A 13,504-nucleotide genomic window follows, 5' to 3' on the forward strand; every position below is an offset into this window, starting at 1 on the left:
TGAGGATACTCCGGGCGTAAGCCACTGCTCCACGCTCAGACCATCATTAGCATAAGGTCACACCCACTTACAGTTACGCTGGCTTACACATTAAAATTTACGTAACGCCGGCGCAACGTTGGGAGCAAGTGCTTTGTGAATACTTTGCCTGCCTCCCTGTTTTACGCCGGCGTAGCGCATTTGAGCTGCGCTACACCGGCATAAATATGCGCCGATCTACGTGAATCTGAGCCTATGTCTCTATACCCTGTAAACAGTAATTTCAGCAAAAAAAAATGTTTTATTTACAACTCCTTTAACCTGCCTAGCGGTATTCCCGAGTCTGACTCGGGGTGAGATTTTTGTGCTGTGATCGGTAACCCCGAGCCAGACTCAGGCTCGCCTCGCAGTGTCCACAGGCACAAGTTACTTACCTTGTCCCTGGATCCTGCGATGCACCCCCGCTGTGTGAGCGAGCGGCGTCCTCGCTTGATTCACACAGTGCCTCTGTGTGCCGCCGATCTCCGTTCCCTGCGACGTTACGACGCACAGGGGCGGAGAAGGGCGCCAAATTCAAAAAAGTAAACAAACACATTACATACAGTATACTGTAATCTTATAGACTACAGTACTTTATGTAAAAAATACACACACCCCTTGTCCCTAGTGGTCTGCCCAGTGCCCTACATGTACTTTTATATAATAAAAACTGTTCTTTCTGCCTGCAAACTGTAGATTGTCCATAGCAACCAAAAGTGTCCCTTTATGTCAAAAGTGATTTTAGAGCAGCTAGAAAACAGCGATAATAAATTATAATCACTTGCAGAATTGAGCGATAGCGATTTGTGGGGAAATTCGTCATAAAAAAATAAAAGTAATGACAGCGACAATTCTGCAACTGAGTAAAATTCAGTGATTTTGAGTTGATTACATTATTGAATAATTTTTATTATAATTACATTATTATATTATAATTTATTTTGTTTTTCAAACTTTATCATACCCGTGATGTCTACTAGACTCTTGTTTGGACAGATTTAAGTGAGTTATTCCTAAGGCCCCGTACACACGAGAGGATCGATCCGCTGGAATTGATCCGCGGACCGGCTCCAGCGGATAGATCCCCTGGTGTGTACGATCCAGCGGATCTGTTTCCGCAGATTTTTGTCCCCGGGGATGGATTTCCAGCGGATCAAAATTTCTTGACATGCTAAGAAATTGATCTGCTGGAATCCAGTCCGACGGATTGATCCGCTGGTCTGTACAGACTCACCGGATCAATCCGTCCAAATCCATCCCCCGCATGCGTCGTAATGATTCGACGCATGCGTGGAATTCCTTATATGACAGCGTCGCGCACGTCGCCGCGTCATCATCGCGGCGACGGCGCGACACGTCACAGCGGACGGAATTCCGCGGGGATTTTGATCTCATGGTTAGTACAACCATGAGATCAAAATCCGCCAGAGGATTTATCCGCGGAAACGGAAACGGTCCTCAGCTGACAACAGAAACAATGGAGCACCCTCGTCCGGGATCCTTTGTGCTGTGGAGCAGTGCCTTGCCAACGCGCCCTTTCTGAGGAGAAATCAGGCGGATCGGCCTGTTGGGTGAGAGAGTACATGCTCAACTTCTGATTCTATGGTTATTATAGACACTCAGTACCATTTCACAAACCTCAGACACGTGTCCGGCCCATAGCCGAAACTAAGAGGCCTAGTTAATCGTGTCAGTGTTCCATAGGAGGGATTGACGATGACATGCAATCAATTCACCAACGTTCTGCTGCTTCAGACATTTTGTTGCACAGTTTATTTAGTTAACTGTTACCCGTGGATTACAATTTTAATGTGCACCAACCGGCCGCAACACTGATATTGACTGATCTGTAGAACTGCCAGTTGGGGGGGGGGGGGGCATTTGCGAGCATAGACTGCCCTTTTAGTTTGCTTATAGACTTCTATATTGAAGAGGCACTGACGCAAGAAATGGTCCACACCACCACACTCCACTCTCAGACAACCACGGTTCTCCGCAGAGCGATGGTTCAGGTTGCCCTTGACATAGAGTCTGCCATGGAACGAGCAGGGACCTTAGATTGTAATCTCCTTGTGGGTATTGACTGATGTATAATGTATATATGTAAAGTGCAGTGTAAATTGATAGCAATATTTAAGTACCTGTAATAAATAAGTAATAATAATAAATGCAGTAATCCAATGTAAGTGGGTAAAGAAATAAGTCAGAAGGATTTTTTTTCCGTGATTGAGAAAGTTGGACCATGTTAAAGTTTTTGCTGCCTTGCTCTGGATCAACTGCAAGGTCAGAATGTTTTTTTTTTTTTTTTTACCTTTTTTTGATGTCTAATTCAACTTGACTAAGTAAGCCATTACTATAAGTACATCTGAGAATTTTTGCTTTGTATTTGTATCTAATCAGTATGAATCTACTTGGTAATAATATTCAGAATAACAATTAAGCAATAAACAACAATAAACATATTTAAATTAAAAAGTAAACTTCAAGAAGCTTTCCTCCATCTATACATTCATCAGAACACACCACAGAGACCAGCTTTCCCCGTATCCTAGGTTTCTTTTTTTTCCCCGTAAACTTTTATTTACACAGCAAAAAATGATGAAGACAAATGTGATAAATTACAGATATGCAAATTTCTTTCAAGTGTGAGTCTAGCTGGAGCTGAATGAGACCACGCAAGTGAATGTGTGCTCACTCTGGACCCCAGGGAGCTGATCAAAGCACCCTTTCTCTTTCATGCCTAGAGTCCAAACTATCTCTATACAATATGTTTCCATCATGCACTTAATGTGCTCAGACATAGAACTGATTGCCATCGTGCTAGTCCCCCCCGACCCTCCTTTTGTTCCTTGGCTTAAAGTGAGAAAGGACCGTGCTTTTCCTTGCTGCTGGCTTTCTCAAATGCTAAAACATGCTTCATTTTTCACCAGCTTCCTTCTTGATATTTTCAAAAGCCACACCATAAAAACCAACCTCACATCTCTTTTTAGCATTAATTACCTTGCTGTCCAGCCGATGTCTTTTTTTTTTTTTAGCCCATTATAGGCAGTTCACAGCAGGGACTTTTATACTTGCAAGCCCATTGCAGCTGGGAATGAGGGCATTTTATAACTGGAAAATTACTTGAAAATGGAACACAAGTGGAGAATTCAGGCACTCAGTCTTATCCTATAGATTGCCATAAGGCACAATAGCTATAGACATCGCATTGTGTCTGTGCATACTAAGTGATGCCGTTGGCTTAAAAAGTTTTTTGACTGGATTCAAACTTTTGCAATTAGGTTGTCAAGATGGACTAAAAAGTATAGGAGAGGGTCATGGTGCACATCATTGCTTCTGTGTACACCTAAGTTAATAAAGGTGATAAGGAAGCCACTATATAGGCCAGTTCCTGTAGGTTTAGGCCATTATTGGCTATGGCTGGAAGCCAGTTCTGGGAAAGATTCCAGAACTGACTCCTATTAACCCTCTCTGGTTTAACTCTGCTGGAATCCGCCTCACCAGCAACTGCCATTAATCTACTTACTAATTAAGCCAATTCATTACTAAAGGGGGAAAATTCCTCTCTTTGGAAAGAAATTTGAAAGAAGAGCCAAACTGTGTAACTGTAATTAAACCAGAGACTACGAGAACAAGGTGTTGATATATAGCAGTTTGTTTAGGGGAATTTAACAGGTTTCTAGGGCAACACTGCTGTGAAGATTGGAAAAGAGTCCGGAGATTAGCAAGGCTCTACTTGCTAGGCATTCAACAATGGCTTGGTGCAAGTTATATAGGGTGGAAGAAAGTTTGCTTACTACAGACAATGCTTTAGAAAGCACTTCAACCAATGTACAGCAATGTCGTAAAAAAATAAATTCATAAGCTTAATTCTCAACAGCTTTTCTATAAATCCAGTGTTTAGAAAAATAAACAAATAGGTAGTCCATAAGAATAAAAAGTAAAAAAAAAAAAAAAAAACAATTATAACTTTCAATCAGCCACTGACCCCTACAGCAGGTTTGCTTCTCCAACAGGGGGCACTTCTCTTTTGAGTTGGATGATAGCCAGTGTCATTCAACCCACTTTCTAAGAACCCAGGCGGTCATGGTCACAACCCCTGAGAGTACATTATCATGCCAGAATGGGCTCAGAGTATTGCTGTACAAAACATAATTATGTGTGCACCACCCAGGCAACAGTAGGGACCACCCAACGCCAAAGTAGAAGAGAAAAAATCCATGACATCACTGGACCAGCCAGAAGGCCCTTGAAAGAAAGGAATGTAGACTATTTTTCTTTAATGTGAGGGAAGGGGCTCCCCCAAAACCAAAGTTCTTCTCATTTTAAAATATATAGGCAAGTATAGGAAATCTGTTGCCATAAGGAGTGTTTGAAGGACATGGAGCAATCCAATCAATAGATAACAAAGTGTTAGCAACAAGTCCATTAGTGTCTGGATTATTGTTACAGTGTAGCATAATATTCACTCAGGGTACACCTTTTCTGCAGGCCTGTTGCTACAAGGCAGGCAAACCAAGCAATTGCTTGGGGCCCCGAGCTGGCCTGGGGCCCCAAAAAGGGCCCCTGCCGCGCTCCCAATATGCTGCAGCCACCTGAGCGCTCTATAGAGAGCCTGCAGCACTGCTGCCTTGAGTTGTCACTTCCCCTTTTCTGTAGCGTGGCCAAACTCCTCTTCCTTCCTCCTGTCAGTCCGGACTCTGGCTGGAATTCAGTTTCCTGTTCCTGGCCGAACTGACAGGAAGTGCACACTGAGTGCTCACTTCCTTTCAGTCCGGCCGGGAACAGGAAACTGAATGTCCTGCCACACGGTATGGGGCATAAAAAGAACATAGGGAGGGAGGGGGGAGTAAAAAGAACAGAAAATTCCTTCAAACGGTCCTGCTTTTCTGAGTTACTAATTCCATTGTCTAGGCAGTGTGATGAACTACTGAGACTAGTAGCATTCTGGTATAGAGCTGGGGATCTAAATATTAATGCAAAAAGGAGCCACACTTTAGATTTCCATTACTGATCACTTTGGTCATGAAGCATGAATTCTAAAAGCATAGTGATATCTACTTTTTTATGCCTTTTCTTCATCACTGTGGTGTTCCTTCTTGTTTGTTGGGATGGGAGTGTCCTGGCCTGCAGATTTCATAATCTTTTTTTTTTTAAAGATATTTTTATTACGTTTAAGACAAACCAACAAACAGAAAGAATAATACAAAAAAAAAAAACAACAATACCACCAGACAACCTGGTCATAAACAATAGGCAATACACTCAAACATAGACAAATAAACTGACATCAGTGCAAAATATAAAGTAGGCACAGTGGTAAAAGGCTCAGGTATAATACCGGGATATAGCAAAAGCGGAGGTCCGGACATTAGAGATCCGTGAGGCACAGCCGATCAATGGTCAAGCAAGAGTAGTACAATCAGTGCTGGGAGAGGGTTAGCGGACTAGCCAACCATCTACCCCAAATTTTGTGGAAGGTTTTGTTCCATTTCCGGAGTTCAAAAGTAAGTTTATACAGTGGAATAGCGTCATTAATAAGTTTTAACCAGAGGGATTTCAGAGAGGTTTGTGCGCCCTTCCAGGACAGTAAAATAGCTTTTTTAACATAGAAGAAGAGTATACGGAGCAGTCTCTTGGCATGTGATTGGGGTGGATTATGTTTAGGAGGCCTAGCGCCGATGAGATGAAAGCACCCACTTCTTCCCAGAAGTCCCAGACTACCGGGCATTACCAGAAGCAGTGTAAGAAATCGGCCTAGATTTCATAATCTTGGTAGCATAGCTGTGTTTTAAGTACAGGGTGATTGAAAAGTAACTCCCTATTTTAAACTATTTATACATTTTTTATGTGAAGTTACTTTTTTCTCAATTCTTTAATGTATGTTTCTTAATCCACGACATGACTTCAGATAGGATTGTGGGTCCTTTTATCTTTCACGATACTTTGAATGCCGAAAGGTATCTCACTATGCTGCAAGATGAAATCTGGCCAGTTGTCAATACCTGGGAGAATATTGAAGATTCACAGAAGAAGTACGCCGGAGTATCTACTGATACTCCGGCGTACTTTCAAATTTGCCGCGTCGTATCTTTAGTTTGAATCCTCAAACCAAGATACGACGGCTTTTGTCTTCGATCCGACAGGCGTACGGCTTCGTACGCCTTCGGATCGTAGGTGTAATACTTCGGCGCCCATTGGGTGGAGTTCGCATCGTTTTCCGCGTCGGGTATGCCAATTAGCTTTTTACGGCCATTCACGAAGGTACGCGTGGCCGTCGCATTCTCTTACGTCGTCGCTAGTCGGCTTTTCCCGGCGTATAGTTAAAGCTGCTATTTCTTGGCCTATCTTTAGACTTGCCATGTTAAAGTATGGCCGTCGTTCCCGCGTCGAATTTTAAATTTTTTTTTTTGCGTAAGTCGTCCGTGAATAGGAAAGGACGTAACTCACGTCGACGTTCAAAAAATTACGTCGGTGCGACGTCATTTCGCGCAAAGCACGGCGGGAAATTTCTAAACGGAGCATGCGCAGTACGTTAGGCGCGAGAAAGCGCCTAATTTAAATGATCCACGCCCCATTTGAATTAGGCGGGCTTGCGCCGGAGGGATTTACGCTACGCCGTCGCAACTTTACAAGCAAGTGCTTTGTGAATCAAGCACTTGCCCGTAAAACTTGCGGCGGTGTAACGTAAATGCGATACGTTACGCCGCCGCTATTCGACCTGAATCTGGCCCTTGATTTTTATGCAAGATGGTGCTCCTCCACATTTTGCTATTATTGTTCGTGAATGGATGAATGAACATTTTCCTGGGAGATGGTTGGGTCGACATGGTCCGCATGAGTGGGCGGCCAGAAGCCCTGATTTAACACCCTGCAACTTTTTTCTTTGGGGTTGGTTGAAGGAACAAGTTTACTCTTTGAAACCAAAGACTTTAGAAGAACTTGAAGGGTGACTACAAGTATTTTCTGCCATCCCACAAGAGTTCCTGCAAAGCGTTTTCAGAAGCTGCAAGCGAATGCTGGTGCACATATCGAATTTTAAATAAAACTCCATGTTATGTGTGTTCTTCTCATATTCATTTTTTTAAATAATTATTAAAAAATAAATTATAAGATTTTTAAAATAAGGAGTTACTTTTCAATCACCCTGTAATTGCTACAAGGAGGACCGCTGTGCTGGCATTTTATTTACTTTAGGTTGATGTCAGCACTTGTGAGAGACTCAAAAAAAATCTAAAACTGAAAGTGCACTCCTTGTAGTACTTTTCCTTACCTTACCTGAATAATTGGCAGGCGCTTGAAGGGATTGGTACGGTTGGTGCTGTGTCAAATGTCACAAGATACAAAGTCACCAGCGCTCAAAATAAATACCTTTCAAATATTTATTGTGAAGACAGCATTACAAAGTCATAAAAAATCAATGTTTCAGGGCCCCACAGGATCCCTTTCTCAAGACCATATAGTGACTTGAGGAAGGGATCCAGTGAGGCCCCAAGATGTTGGTGTCCTGTGACTTTATGATGCTGTCTTCACAAAAATGTTTGAAAAGCATCTATTTGGGATGCTGATGACTTGTTATCTTCTTAGCACTTGTGAGAGAACTAGCTGTGACCAAACATGCCATTCACTTATACAGACTGGACTAAACTTGGTATGACAGGTGCTGTGTTCTTGGATCCTCTGGAGGTTGACCAGCATCACTGAGGGGCAAGTGAGGTAAGCCATTTCTATATAGCTTGGTTTGTGACATGTTCTCCAGTGTGGGGAGTTAGAAAAATGTACAGCTTAACTTGTACCACAGTTCCCAGCCAGAGCTGATCATGAAAATCAACATCGGTGGAGAGACCCTAAGGACAAAATCCAATGAGTTCCATCTTGTGCCTACAATACAACCTACAGAGTTAGCTCGAGGGAGTTATATCTACCTAGAGAGGTTTTATGGACTGTGCTCCTTGGATGGTTGCAATGTTTTCCTACAAGGGAATAAATGGCTTTGCGATTGCTTTTCCTCTAAAGAGTTCCCAGGTTTGCCAGTTGTTTGGACACCAGACTACGTCTGGTGTTGTTGTTTATCATCATCACTTGTATGTTTTAACCGCTTGCCAACCACCGCACGACTATTTACGCAGCCAGAATGGCACGGGCAGGCAGATTGGCGTACAGGTACGTCCCTTTAAATGTGACGCCCAGTGGGCGCGTGTGCGCCGTGTGCTTTGCGAGTGCGGCGGAGGGTCCCAGGAACTCGATGTTACCAGGAGTCCCGCGAATGCGGACGGCAAGGGCAGAACAGGGGAATGCCTTTGTAAACAAATCCCCTATTCTGCCTAGTGACACTGTCACTGATGACCATTCCCTGTGATCGGGAACGGTCATCAGTGACGTTTCACGTGTAGCCACGCCCCCTAACAGTAAGAATCACTTCCTAGGGAACACTTAACCCCTTCAGCGCCACCTAGTGGTAAACCCCTTCACTGCCAGTGTAATTTTTACAGTAATCAGTGCATTTTTATAGCAGTGATCGCTGTAAAAATTACAATGGTCCCAAAATAGTGTCGAAAGTGTCCAATGTGTCTGCCATAATGTCGCAGTCCCGATAAAAATTGCTGATCGACAACATAACTAGTAAAAAAATATATATTAATAAAAATGCCATAAAACAGTCCCCTATTTTGTAGACGCTATAATTTTTGCGCAAACCAATCAATTAACACTTATTGCGATTTTTTTTTACCAAAAACATGTAGAAGAATACGTATCGGCCTAAACTGGAAAAAACTTGTTTTTTTATATATTTTTTGGGGATAGTATAGCTCTTTTTTTGTTTATAGCGCAATAAATAAAAATCTCAGAAGTGATCAAATACCACCAAAAGAAAGCTCTATTTGTGGGGCAAAAAAGTTGCCTGGTCTTTGACCACCAAAATGGAGAGGTTAAAGGGACACTAAAGGGTCAGTTTTTTTTTTCAATAACAAACATGTCATACTTACCTCCACTGTGTAGTTCGTTTTGCACAGAGTGGCCCCGAATGGCCTCTTCTGGGATCCCACGCCAGCTGTCTCGGCTCCTCCCCGCAAGAGCTAACCCCCTCTGGGAAGCCCCTCTCTGGGCGTGTTATATACTCTTCGTGCATAGCCGCCAAGTGTATGACTTGACCCCACCTCCCGGCAGCCGTGTCACTGGATTTGATCGACAGCAGCGGGAGCCAATGGTTGCGCTGCTATCAATCTATCCAATGAGGAGCCGAGCAATTGAGAGAACGACGCGGGATCGCGCCCATGGAGATTTGGGACTCAGGTGAGTAAAATGGGGGCTGGGGGGAAGGGTTCATTGTGTTTTTTTACTTTATTAAAATTTTACAAAGAAGGAAAGTGCAGCCCAACATACAGTGATAAAAATAAGTATTTGAACACCCTGCTATTTTGCAAGTTCTCCCACTTGGAAATCATGGAGGGGTCTGAAATTGTTATCGTAGGTGCATGTCCACTGTGAGAGACATAATCAAAAAAAAAAATCCAGAAATCACAATGTATGATTTTTTTAACTATGTATTTGTATGATACAGCTGCAAATAAGTATTTGAACACCTGAGAAAATCAATGTTAATATTTGGTACAGTAGCCTTTGTTTGCAATTACAGAGGTCAAACGTTTCTTGTAGTTTTTCACCAGGTTTGCACACACTGGAGGAGGGATTTTGGCCCACTCCTCCACACAGATCTTCTCTAGATCAGTCAGGTTTCTGGGCTGTCGCTGAGAAACACGGAGTTTGAGCTCCCTCCAAAGATTCTCTATTGGGTTTAGGTCTGGAGACTGGCTAGGCCACGCCAGAACCTTGATATGCTTCTTACAGAGCCACTCCTTGGTTATCCTGGCTGTGTGCTTCGGGTCATTGTCATGTTGGAAGACCCAGCCTCGACCCATCTTCAAAGCTCTAACTGAGGGAAGGAGGTTGTTGCCCAAAATCTCGCAATACATGGCCCTGGTCATCCTCTCCTTAATACAGTGCAGTCGCCCTGTCCCATGTGCAGAAAAACACCCCCAAAGCATGATGCTACCACCCCCATGCTTCACAGTAGGGATGGTGTTCTTGGGATGGTACTCATCATTCTTCTTCCTCCAAACACGGTTAGTGGAATTATGACCAAAAAGTTCTATTTTGGTCTCATCTGACCACATGACTTTCTCCCATGACTCCTCTGGATCATCCAAATGGTCATTGGCAAACTTAAGACGGGCCTTGACATGTGCTGGTTTAAGCAGGGGAACCTTCCGTGCCATGCATGATTTCAAACCATGACGTCTTAGTGTATTACCAACAGTAACCTTGGAAACGGTGGTCCCAGCTCTTTTCAGGTCATTGACCAGCTCCTCCCGTGTAGTCCTGGGCTGATTTCTCACCTTTCTTAGGATCATTGAGACCCCACGAGGTGAGATTTTGCATGGAGCCCCAGTCCGAGGGAGATTGGCAGTCATGTTTAGCTTCTTCCATTTTCTAATGATTGCTCCAACAGTGGACCTTTTTTCACCAAGCTGCTTGGCAATTTCCCCGTAGCCCTTTCCAGCCTTGTGGAGGTGTACAATTTTGTCTCTAGTGTCTTTGGACAGCTCTTTGGTCTTGGCCATGTTAGTAGTTGGATTCTTACTGATTGTATGGGGTGGACATGTGTCTTTATGCAGCTAATGACCTCAAACAGGTGCATCTAATTTAGGATAATAAATGGAGTGGAGGTGGACATTTTAAAGGCAGACTAACAGGTCTTTGAGGGTCAGAATTCTAGCTGATAGACAGGTGTTCAAATACTTATTTTCAGCTGTATCATACAAATAAGTAGTTAAAAAATCATAAATTGTGATTTCTGGAATTTTTTTTTTTGATTATGTCTCTCACAGTGGACATGCACCTACGATGACAATTTCAGACTCCTCCATGATTTTCAAGTGGGAGAACTTGCAAAATAGCAGGGTGTTCAAATACTTATTTTCCTCACTGTATTAGGTGTGAATGGACCCCATATAAGTAATACTACAATAGATTGTTAATCCATGAAATATCTGATTGCCTTGGGGGGTTAGAAAGGATGTTTTCCCCTAGTGGAGCAAGTCAAATCATGATATAAAGTTTTTTTTGCCTTTTTCTGGATCAACCATGCACAAAGGTTCCATAGACGTGCACACACCCTAATCACCTCTGTGCACAGGGGTTTCTTCTGCTAGAACTCAGTCCAGCATCTCTACTAAATATACACAAGTGGCAGGGGTTGTGCTGTGAGTGGGAGTACGTTTTGTTTGTAAGATCCTATGCGAGACGTGCAAGGACTTCAGCCGCGGAGTAAGTAGGCAGCCCTCCAGTGTCTCTCCACACCTTCATGGGACAGGAGCAGAGTGGAGGATAGCGGCAGGCCAGTCAGCAGCTACATGCAAGCAGGTGAGAAGACTGTAACAAATAAAATAAAAAATGATAATGTAAAAAAGACAAACATTTATGACAAACGGTTGGCCCAAAGAGAGAAATGCTTGACTCAACCCTAACCTCCAACATTCTTAGAGGCCACAAGTGATGCTCTGAGTGAAGATTGCAGCAGCAGGAGTGCATTCAAACTCCCAGAAGTGTTGGGGGTAATTTTGTTTTTAGGGTGGGGGGGCAAACAGTTTGCAAATGTGGGCTATCAAAAAAGTGGACCTTCATATGCTTAGCTGTACTGTAAAAAAAAAAAAAAAAAAAAAAGAAAGTGTATATACATATATATTGTGAGGGTGGGACTCTGTGCTATGTGAAAGATTGCTGGTTTATGCTATATTTTGTAGAGAGAGACACATTAATTGCACAGCTGTGTCTTGGACTTTTTAAGTCTGACCTGACCTGGCTCAGGGCCCCACCCTACAGACAGGAAGTCTGTCCTGGGAATCAGGTGGATTCCCAAATCCCTCTGAGAGGAGTCAGAGGCTGTATGCATGTCTGCAGGAGGCAGATGTCATTAATGATTGAGCAGCAAGACGCCGACAGGAGTAAGCTAGGTGTGTGCTTAACTCTAGGAAACTGTTTGTTCTGAGGAACAGAAACTTAGGCTAAAGGCCTGAAACAAGGAGGCTAAACTGTTGAATTGGCAAGATACAGTAGTGGTGGAACCCCCTGCGAGGGCTGCTAATGTATTTGTGAACTTTTTGTGCTTTTAAATAAAAGTGGGCTACCAGGCCCATAATAACCCCAATCTTACAATATATACTGTATATATACAGTGAGGAAAATTATTATTTGATGGCAACAAAGGAATGGCTCAAGAAGAAGCACATTAAGGCCATAGAGTGCCCTAGTCAGTCTCTAGTCCTTAATCATATAAAAAATGTATGGAGGGAGCTGAAACTTTGAGTTGCCATGCGACAGCCAATAAATCTTTGATTTAGAGAAGATCTATAAAGAAGAGTGAACCAAAATCCCCAAACCCGAGATGTGTGCAAACCTGGTGACCAACTACAAGAAACGTCTTACCTCTGTGCTTGCCAACAAGGGTTTCTCCACCAAGTACTAAGTCATGTTTTGCTTGGGGATCAAATCCTTATTTTACTCACTGAACTGCAACTCCATTTATTTTGTATTGTGTGTTTTCTCTGGATTTTTGGTTGATATTCTGTTTCTATCATATAAAAGACACCTATGATAAACATTATAGACCCTTCATTTCTTTCTAAGTGGGAAAACTTACAAAATCTGCAGGTGATCAAATAATTACCGTATTTATCGCGGTATAACACGCTCCCCTAAAGTGGCCCCCAATCCTGTGGAAAAAAAGTTTTTTTGTTTTTTTTGTACTTACAGTTTTGGTGTCTTGCGCGGCATCCATCGGCGGCCTCGTCGGGTCCGGCGTCCTTCTGCAGCTTCGGGTGTACTCTTCGGCGGGTCCGGCGTCCGTCTTCGGCGGGTCGGGTGTCCTCTTCGGCGGGTCGGGTCTCCTCTTCGGCGGGTCCGGCGTCCTCCCCGCTCATTTCCCGCGCCGAGTTTGAATACTGCGCCGACATATACAGAGCGCAGTACACTCGTGTATTGTCGGCAATGCTTGGCTACCCGCACTGACGTTCTGTACGTCCAGGACGTGAGTGCGGAAGGAGCCGAGACTGCCCGACTATACCCGAGTGTACTGCGCTCGGTATATGTCGGCGCAGTATTCAAAACTCGGCGCGGGAAAGCGGGTATCGGCGTATACCGCGCACCCACGATTTTGCCCTGATTTTCAGGGCAAAAAAGTGCGCGGTATACGCCGATAAATACGGTATTTTCCTCACTGTATATAATATTTTTTTTACAGTACAGCTCATCATAGGAACTCTGCTTTATTTGACAGCTCACTGCTCCCCCCCCCCCCTCTTTTCGCAACAGTACTGGCTTTAAAAAGCCATTTGCAAACAAACAGTTTGCCCCCCCAAAAAACTTACATCAGTCATACATACATGTTAAGTTGTTTTTTACCTGATATTTTTAATTGTTCTCACAC

This window comes from Rana temporaria, chromosome 5 (genome assembly GCF_905171775.1).
Source record: "Rana temporaria chromosome 5, aRanTem1.1, whole genome shotgun sequence".
NCBI lineage: Eukaryota > Metazoa > Chordata > Amphibia > Anura > Ranidae > Rana > Rana temporaria.